This window comes from Pinus tabuliformis, chromosome 6, assembly GCF_031772625.1.
Source record: "Pinus tabuliformis cultivar Carrire ecotype Pingquan chromosome 6, CPIR1, whole genome shotgun sequence".
Lineage (NCBI taxonomy): Eukaryota > Viridiplantae > Streptophyta > Pinopsida > Pinales > Pinaceae > Pinus > Pinus tabuliformis.
The window spans coordinates 935,640,407-935,650,636 of NC_142292.1; the positions used below are offsets into that span (position 1 = coordinate 935,640,407).

The 10,230-nt window shown below is 36.9% G+C and overlaps 1 pseudogene; it reads left to right on the forward strand.

Moving 5' to 3' along the window:
* The first annotated feature begins 639 nt into the window (after window positions 1–639).
* On the forward strand, window positions 640–9,268 carry LOC149261993 (PI-PLC X domain-containing protein At5g67130-like; annotated as a pseudogene).
* Window positions 9,269–10,230: the final 962 nt, after the last annotated feature.

Sequence of the window (10,230 nt, forward strand, 5' to 3'; positions counted from 1 at the left end):
AGAGTCTGGTTCCCTTGTGAGATAAAGGTGCCCACCTACATATTGCAATTGCAACATATCTCATATTCTATAGATCTGAACTGAGCTGTTGTTGCTGAAGGACATTAGCCTGGCTATCACAAAAATGGCAGGAAAAACCAGTTATTTCAATATCACCTCTGTTCTTCTTCTTGTGCTTCTTCTTCCCTATGTTTGTCACGCAGCAGTAGAAGATTCACGATGTGGAAGTGCAGACACGCATTTCGCAAAAGATTCTGTGAACGAGGGAAGTGGAATTGGGGTTCCTTTTATGAAACGCTCACACGGTGGCTGGCGACGTAGCAGAAGAACGTTAATCTCCGGGATGCCGATGAATACTCTGCTTCTTGCCGTAGCCACTGCTCTGCTCTATGGAAGTACTGTCGCCGTGTTTGCATATCTATCTTTGAAGTCTCTGAACTTTTCATGGTTGCAAATGAGTGTCATCGAATCCAACTTAGTTAACCCCTCTGCCATGGACGACTTTGACGAATACGATCATATCCTGTCGCGACGCAGGATTCGAGCCCAAGGGTCGTCACGCCATTCCTGGTCTTGTGGGCATGATTACAGTTAACTATGTAGCTTCGATATGCCACCAGAATTCATTCATGAAACGTTATGAAAGCTATAACGGCAATAGGAGGTTATGTATATTATCAGATTCTTCGGTTTGCTTGAATTTATTGGGCTCCGCCTGCTTGAAAAACATCAATGTACAGATATTCTTCTTCATGCCATATGGAGAGCTCATATGAATCCCTCTGCAATATGGAGCTTGTCCCGTGATTGAATTTGTATCAAGCTCGTTCAGGGTTTTTTTATTGCGGTGTTACCACGAGGCGTCAATTTGGCCAGGAAAATCGCCTAAATTCAGCTATTTTTTCATAAAAAATTGACAGGAGAATGTTTGAACTGTTGAAATAGATTCAATACTATAAAAAAAACCTCGAGATAGCCAAAATCATCTATTGTTTTCCGAAGCCTCTCTGGACTAGGCTGTTTTTAATTTTTTATTTAACAGAACAGATAAATAAACTATTTCTCACTATTTCTTTAAGTACGTTTTTTGCCCAACTGTCTTAATTTCGAAATGATAAAAAAAATTATCTATATTGAAACTATTTTTCCTCAATCTCTTTTAAATTAGTATATAAGAAAAATTTCGCTTTCCAATTTTATCTGATTTAACATACACACCCTAAAAAAGTCTTGTTCTTATAAATCATACACACCCCAAAAAAATCATGTTCTTATTAAGTCCAGAGTTGATACTGGAGATAAGATTTATAATTAAAATTTCTGAATATTAAGTTTTGATGAGAGATTAGTAAGATAATATAACAGCATTTCTTACTACCATCATTAAATCACAGAAAAAAAAAGCTAATATTCAAAAATCTCTTCCAAAACAGAACTTACTCTTACACAATTAATTTTATAATTTCTCACTCTTTATCAAAGAATGTAACATCAAATAATTGCATAAAATATTTTAAAATCTCTTCCAAAACAGAACTTACTCTTACACAATTAATTTTATAATTTCTCACTCTTTATCAAAGAATGTAACATCAAATAATTGCATAAAATATTTTAAACTATATAACACATTAGAGTATGAGAAATAATTGCATGAAATATTTTAAACTATATAACACATTAGAGTATGAGACTCTCCTCTATGATATAAGATCTTACATTAGAGTATGAGAAATAATTGCATGAAATATTCTAAACTATATAACACATTAGAGTATGAGACTCTCCTCTATGATATAAGATCTTGTATGCTGATTTGATATATTTATTTTTATTTTAATTTAAAAATAAATTATATATATATATTTTTGAAAAAATATAAAATTGTAATTATTTTATAACAAAGCAATTGCGAATTAAGTATTAAGTTATATATGTCAGGCAATTATATACACTAATTTAAAAACAGTCTATAAAACCATAAAATCTTCATATCACTGTAACACTATTCATATCTCGGTCGGGTAACCAAGAAATCGATTACACAAACGTGTACAAATGCCTAAAATGTGAATGAAACCCAGGATGTTTTCCTAAAATCTAATATACTCTTCTACAGATGAGAGAAATATGATTCAATGACCTGAGAGGGGTCTTAATCTTGATCCTCCGTTGTTTGTAGAGTTTATCATTCTTGTTGAACGCCACTATTATCTTAACAGAGTTTTTAAGATGTTTTTCTAACATAAAATAAATATTTATTTCCGTTATTTTACATTAAAATTTAATATTTTACAAAAATATTTTAACAAAAAAATTTATATTTAAAAAAAAAATATTATATTTAAAATACTAGATGTTTAAGATAATTTTAGCTAAGACTAAACATATTTGAGACAACTAACAATTAAAGCAAAAGCATATCAATTTATGATAATATTATCTAACACTTGCAAAATTGATTCTGACAAGTCCTAAGTTATTATTGTCTCACACCTATACTGAGGCTGCTATTTCACTTACCATTCACGCTATCTTATATTAGCCAACTTTGAAGAACACTGATACGATTAGAGACAACTTGTCTATCGTTGCATTCAGGAAGTTTGCACATAGATTCCATGAGTGGATAGGGGATAATTATATTTTTTATTTTTGAAAATAGATATTCAAACCACATGAAATTTAATCATATCAATTTATTTCTTTTATATTATATTTTTCCTTTTTCATTAATCCTTTTTAATTAAATATAAAATTAGAATATGCTAATTATATTATTTTTTTAATTAATTATAAAATTAAAATATAACATTTTGAAAAGTTAGAATATTTTTAACTAATTTTTAAGTATTTAATTTAATGTATATTTATTTGAAAATTATATTAAAAATTACATAAAAGTAATAAATTAAAGATAATTTGATTTCAAAACAATTACAATATACATACCACATTCTAAAAATATAATTACACCGAAGGTGTTCCTCTACGGGCTTTGGCTGGGCAGATTTGGCCAATCAGAGCATTTGATTTTCGTCCTCCTCTGTCAAATCAATTTTTACCACATGGCAGGATCTCGCAACTCCCAGATTTCATCTCAAGTTCAGTCTTCTCTTTCATTGGTTGTCTCGAGTTTGAGTCCAAGGATGTGTTCTTAGTCTCAGTGCAGTGCATAGTTGCAATGCAACACTAGTGTGAGCCCAAGGGTGAGGAATATTGAAAATGTTCCCTTGACTAAAGGTTTGGTTCTGTCGTCTCCCTGCTCTAGATTAAGCATGTTGAGGAATGGTATTAGGATTTCTAGAAGTACATGTGCAATGTGTTTGCAGATGATGCATCGTCTTGTTCATGGCTGCAATTGTGCTCTTGCCCATGAGTGGCATAGGAGCAACTTGTTCCAATGGGAGTTTTCAGATCATGAGATCAAATCACATAGCCCACATCTGCTATTTTGGTTGTAATAATATTAGAATCAATCAAGGCAATAAGAGGGTATTCTCATTCATTTCTCCCTTTTTTTCCCAACAGGTCCATGATATTTGTACAAAGGACAATGACTGTGTCGCGGGTCTTCAATGCATATTGTGTAGTTCAGTGGGCGACTCGAGTTACAGATGCACCAGGACTAATACTACAAATCCAACTTTAAAGGCATCATTCTCAACTTTGAAAGATTCTGATTGATTTTCATTTAATTTCTCTGCAAATCATTGACATTTTATTTTATTTTTGTTTAGGTGGGTGACCTACCTTTCAATAAATACTCATGGTTGATGACCCACAATTCTTATGCAATCGTCGAAGAAGAATCATAGATGGGTGTCCAAAGATTCACTTACAATAACCAAGAAGTTAGCGTTATGGATCAATTAAATGTATGTATGGCTTGTAAAATATTTCAGGGCAATTAGGGTATTTGAATCATTGGGAATTTAGCCGAGACTTCAAGAAATTAGGGTATTTAATTTGGGGAATTTTTTGTGCTAGAGGGATAATGTTGGACATGTATGATTATGAGAATGATGTTTGGCTTTGTCATTCCTTCGGAGGCAATTGCTACAATTTCACATTCAAAGTGATATTTAGGTTATTAGGGTCTTATTTTTCACTGTAAATCAATGCACGATACCTCCAAGTCCACATTATTCGAGTATTTGAATTTACCCAAGTGTTCAATAATATTGATGGTAATCGGTGAAACTAAAGCCTTAGATGTAAAGTTAAACTAGCTTGACTCATATTGAGGTCTATTTCATTTAAGAGATTTGAACCTAGCCATGTCAAGCATTAAATACATTGATAGATTACAACTGATTATAGATTTTTTCAACCCTGTTTAAATTTAACTAAACCAATATTTAAATATTTTGTTTATTTGGAATATGGTTCTGTTACAGATGCTAGTTGTGAATACATTGAAGGAGATTCAGACATTTTTGGAAGCCAATCCCTTTGAAATCATCACCATATTCATCGAGGACTATGTCAAAGCTACCAAAGGTTTGACCAAAGTCTTCACCGAAGCTGATTTGATGAAGTACTGGTACCCAGTGTCTTCCATGCCCAAATATGGCAATGATTGGCCCACTCTGAGTGACATGGTCATGAAAAAGTATTTGTTAAACACACATGGACAACAAAGAATAAGAAAGATAAATCATTGAGTACATTTTTTATTAACAGGAGATGTACATTTATAATACAATGTTGTGACTCTTGGGTTTCAGATCCCAAGGTCTCTTGGACTGCTTAGTCTTTTCGGCTTCCACACTAACCCTTTAGGATTAGGTGTCCAACATTCCCCCCCTTAATCCGAAGGGTTATGTATGAGTCCAAGAAGAGAGCTGTAATACAAATGTGCAAAAATGCATGGCAGCACTAGGTTGAATGTGCTCTATGAAATGTTGGTATAAAGGGCGGTGGTTTAAGGATGACCACCAACACTGGAACGCTTAGTGCAGTTCCCGGAACTCTTCCAAAACTGGCAAGAAACTGAAGTTTTCTGCAAGAGGAAGTGATCCTATTGTTTTAAAGAGGGAAACCTTCAACCATAAAAGGGAGGTCTCACCCCGCATAAAAGGTAAGACTTCAACCTGAAAAGGGAAGTCTCAACCTGTGATGGTTTAAGGATAACCAACAACTCTGGAATGCTTAATGCAATTCCTGGAACTCTTCCAAAATTGGCAAGAAGCTGGAGTCTTCTGCTAGAGGAAGTGTCCCAGATTGCCAACTGAAGGCATGTTCAGGCATCTTTGTCTCTGGCTACAACTCTGAAACTGGTGTGGCAGGTTGTGGCTCAGGCTCGCTTGATGTGGCTTCGAAGCTTGTAGATGACCATCATTTCCCCCCCTGTCAGATACAAGGTGAGAAGATGGAGAAAACTCAACTGCAAGACTGTTCAATATTCTGGAACAAGTTCTGACATGTGTTTGGAATATCTTCTTGGCTGTTGATGCCCATTGCCAAGAAGCGATCCATCCTAGATGAATCTTTGTTCTTGCAGGATGTTTGTTTCTGAAGCATCTGTGTGAAGAATGACTGGTTTTATGGCAGTGCTTACATGGATGAAGATCAAAACAGTGATCTTTCAAATGGCCAACTCGGTCACAGTGTTGGCATTTCACGATCTGTTGTTTTTGTTGTTGCTGTTGCTGTGGAAGAGGGGCAGAGTCTGGAACAGCTGAAGCTGAACTGTCATGAGGAGCAGGTGAACTGTCATGAATGAATCCAGCACTCTGAAACTGAATGGGCTTGGCATAGTCTGGAATATGAAAGGACAAGTCCTTGTCATATCCAAGACCAGTTTTGTGCTTGTTGTGGACAAGCTGTTCCCAAGGTCTAATAATGGGCTTGGGAAGTGCAGACTGAGTTTCTGCATCTGCATATACAACTGCTGCTTTATTGGGCACTGGATATGAATGAACTGTACCATTATTAACATGCTGCTGATGGGTGGTTGTCTCAATGTTCTGAACAGAAACAGGTTCAGAATGGTGTCTATTTTGATGTAGTTCTTCTTGCTGTAGCTGTGATTCAAGCTGCAAAAAATCGATCTTTTCTTGTACATTTTGCAAGCAAGTTTGAATGTTAAAAAGAGTTTCCTTACTGACTTTTACCATCCCATCAACAGTGGAAAAGATTAGACTATTTAATAACTGTAATGCATCATCGATTTGCTCCATTTAATGACAATGTTGCACAAATATCTCACACAATGCCAAATAACCGCAATTTTAAATAATATAAACAGCCCCGAATGCTTATGAACATTGAACTCTGTCGTTCCAATTAATCCTCCAATTGTAGTATACCCCACAAAAAATATGGGGAATCTCAAAATCTTACGTCAAAGTAGTCTCAAGCCAAAAACTGCAAAATTGGACTTTTTCTACCGACAATATCACAAGAGGATTTGTGGGGAGGTGTTTGAATGTATGTAGCCCAAAATAGGTTTTTTTTATAAAGAGAAGCTGAATATAATACCAAATCAACTTTCTTGTTGTTGATCTTCAAATGCAGTCCACCCCCCAAAACAACGTCTAGCCTCGTGATCAAAATCCGCATTCACAAAATGGCAGGCAGAAGCACCCAAAACAGTATCTGTGTTAAAGCAACTATAAAATTTAGTACTACTCAATTTGCATTTCAGACACCCTTAAACACAGTCAGTCAAGAGGAAGGCCTTTTCAAGACAGACTGCTTTCTACCGTCAGGTATTGCAATCAGAACTATAGGCTTTGATGGCCTAAAATAGGGCAAGTCACATCGGAAATATCCTTTCCTTTCCAGCTGTAAAATCTCGCCTCTTTTTAGGTTACGCATATTTGCATCGCCTATAGCTAGACTTTCCCATCTTGTACATGGATTGAGAACTTCAAGAAAATTATCAGTTTCCTCGAGCTTCTTTTTAGTAATTAAATGATCAAACTCAACAAGAGACAGATTCACCAGCTCAGATATATTTGGAAGCCAGGTAAGCTTTAACTTTGTTGTTTTGACGGAGCCTTCAAGATGCAGTACTTAAGTCAGTGCTACAGTCACTGGTATTTGATGAGAATTACAAAATCCTTTTAAAGGAGCCGGACAACAAAACAATAGCTCCAACTGACAGGTTTGAATTGAATTTGAAGTTTACGAACATATTGGACGAGATCAAGATCCCATTTCAGCGGCCTCAGGTGGAAGAGAAGAAAGTGACTAGGACTCTTGAGGCCGACAGGCGACAGGAGATTAAAGCTGCACTGGTTTGCATCATGAAGAAGGCAAAAGTGTTACCTCATGAAAAACTTTTGAGCGATTGCGCTGAAGCAGTTCTGCACCGTTTCAAGCCCACTGTTCAATTAATGGAGGAGGAGATTAGGAATTTGTTTAATTCTGATTTGCTGGAACCGGGCGAAGGTGATGACATCAAATATGTAGATTGAGACCCTGGTGCCAGATGTGCTTCAATGGCAGCTTGCAGCATATTTTGTGCATAATTTTGTAATGTCGTGCTAAACGCTCTGCAGTCTTGTCGTCATATAACTTCTCACATGGAAAACAAAGACAATGTGAAAGATAATAAAGATATCAATTCACAGCATAGAAAGCTTCATTCAACCCGCAACACAACATCACCAGGAAATCACGAGAAAAGTGAGAGCTGCAATCGATGAGGACTCTGTAGCTGCAATCGTTTTCAGCATATAAACACTGCTTACCATACAATATCGACAACACAACATTATACCGCATCGAGTATTTATAAACGGCAAGGGGAGGTCCCCGTTGAGATGAATCAGCTACCAGCTACCATACCATACATAAATCCGTATAGCATGCGCTGCCTCAGAGCAATGCCTTCAATTCGGTCTCAGACGTTTCAGCAATTTTCGTCATAGATGTGGTGACCTTCGTTATTGTTTCGTAGACGAGCCTGTCTTCCGGGTTGTTGTAATGTATTCGCCTCGACGACCATGAAAAACACTAACAATCCAAAGATAGCACTCAGGATGCCGACTATCAGAAATTGGAACTGGTTGTTATCTTTTTCCAGATGGCATTGCAGAGGAATTACAACAATGAAACGACAGGATTGCAGTTATGCCCAAAATAGAGAAATCGTAATAATGTGCAAAATGGCCACTGTCAATCTGACTATAAAGGTCGATTCAGTTTATGACAGCGAGGGATTCTTTAACTAAATGTGTCCATTGGAATAAACAAACTTGAATGAAATCAAGAAAAAGAAAGACACAGATGAAACTTCCCGGTTGCTTCAAACAGATTAAACTTCCTCGTAGTCTAAATCATCTGATTATCTTGGTTCGTCTGTGGGCATCTCATATGCGCAGCAGCAGCGAGAGGCGTTGGGACACAACTGGATTGTGTATGCGGGCAATATCTGCGTCTCCAGTGAGGGAAACGGAAGCGAGCGTAGAGAAAAGAACGCCGGTGGCAGGAGCGAGGGTGGAGATCCCTAAGCCGGAGGAAGCTTTCTCAGGTGTCAGGCTAACATTTATGGACAGACAGGCATTACAAAGGCAGCGCTGGTGCGCCAGAGAACATCATGGACAGACTGGCGTTACAAAGGCAGCGCTGGAAAGGAATATGGCAGAGGGCCAGGACTGCTCACGACAGAGGAATGGCAGCGCTGAAACAGGTGGCTCACAGAAACAGGTGGCTCACAATGGAGCAGGGCAGGAGATCGCCCGCTCTGATACCATGTTAAACACACATGGACAGCAAAGAATAAGAAAGATAAATCATTGAGTACATTTTTTATTAACAAGAGATGTACATTTATAATACAATGTTGTGACTCTTGGGTTTCAGATCCCAAGGTCTCTTGGACTGCTTAGTCTTTTCGGCTTCCACACTAACCCTTTAGGATTAGGTGTCCAACAATATTGCCTTATAGTATTCACCTCAATAGCTTCCAAAGAGGCCTTAGAGGGAATTTCTTACCAGTGGAACTATGTGGTGGAAAATCAATGTAAGTTTTACAAAACCTATCCCACACCTTTAATGATGTATAGGGAGGGATTGATGAACAATTATTTTGGTAGATGGGGATGTTGGTTTGGTAGCAGGATCCAACATTAATCGTGTTGAATCGAAGAATCTAATCTCAAAATCCTAGTCACTGGTTCTCGAGAATTTCTTCCCAGATCAACCCAGTGTACCCAAAGCCTACGTAGAAAATTTTGATGCGCTCTTAAACATTCTGAGCATGTGTCACCAGGTCGCAAGTGTTACATGTCATTTTGTCACATTAGGGAAATGACAGTCAATTTGGATCTTTTTCTATCCATCAAATTTCTCCAAAGCATCCCCCTGCAAGACTAGAACCTAAACAATCCCAAAGATAATGAAATTCCTGGATCTCAAGGCCCAAAAACCTATTTTTGACTTCCTACATAGTTTCCTAGCCAGTTTCTACACATACACAAAAGAGACCATTAGAGTCTGTGCAAAAATGTGCTTTGTATTACACTGTGGCCTACACACATGACTTAACACAAGTAAAAAATAAAAAGTAAAGTCTAAAAGCTTTGTTAGTCGAATATTTCCCAACTAATAGATTCAAATTGATGATTACTCAAGCTTGATCCCTCCCATCATGGAGCTACTTCCCTCTCTTTGTGGATCCCCTATCCCACCTTTTTTGGATCTCATTCCTTAGGAAGAGGATCCCAAACCTCCTCCTCTTGTCTTGGAAATCAACCACAGGCCAGAGGATTGGAAAGGACTATTGAAGGTAGGATTATGCTGTAGAAATGAGGCTAGAAGGATTTTTATCCAAGGAGAAGGTTGGATATCTTGGGAAGAGGCTTGTAACATCAACACAATGAGGTTGTAAATTTGTTCTCCTGTTTATTCAATAAAAATTGATTATTATTTTCTAATCATGTCTATTCTAATATCATTTGTGAGATTCCTTGATCACTCACATAGGTTATGTCTGGTTATTGATTCTATTTATGATGTATGTTGAGTTAAGTGTTTCATTTATATTTCATTCTATATACTAGATGTTTTGATCCTTTTTTTCTTTATGTCTATGTAGATCTCCTCTGAAACATCATGGAGAAATTGTGGAAAGCACTAGAATGGTCTCTAAAGCATCAAGGTGATGCCAATTGTGGAACATACTAAAGGGACTTCAACAGGCACTTCATTAAACTAGTAAGTGATATCTCGCATATTACCTATTTCAATCAATCATAAGCTAAGGAAAGGTAGTAG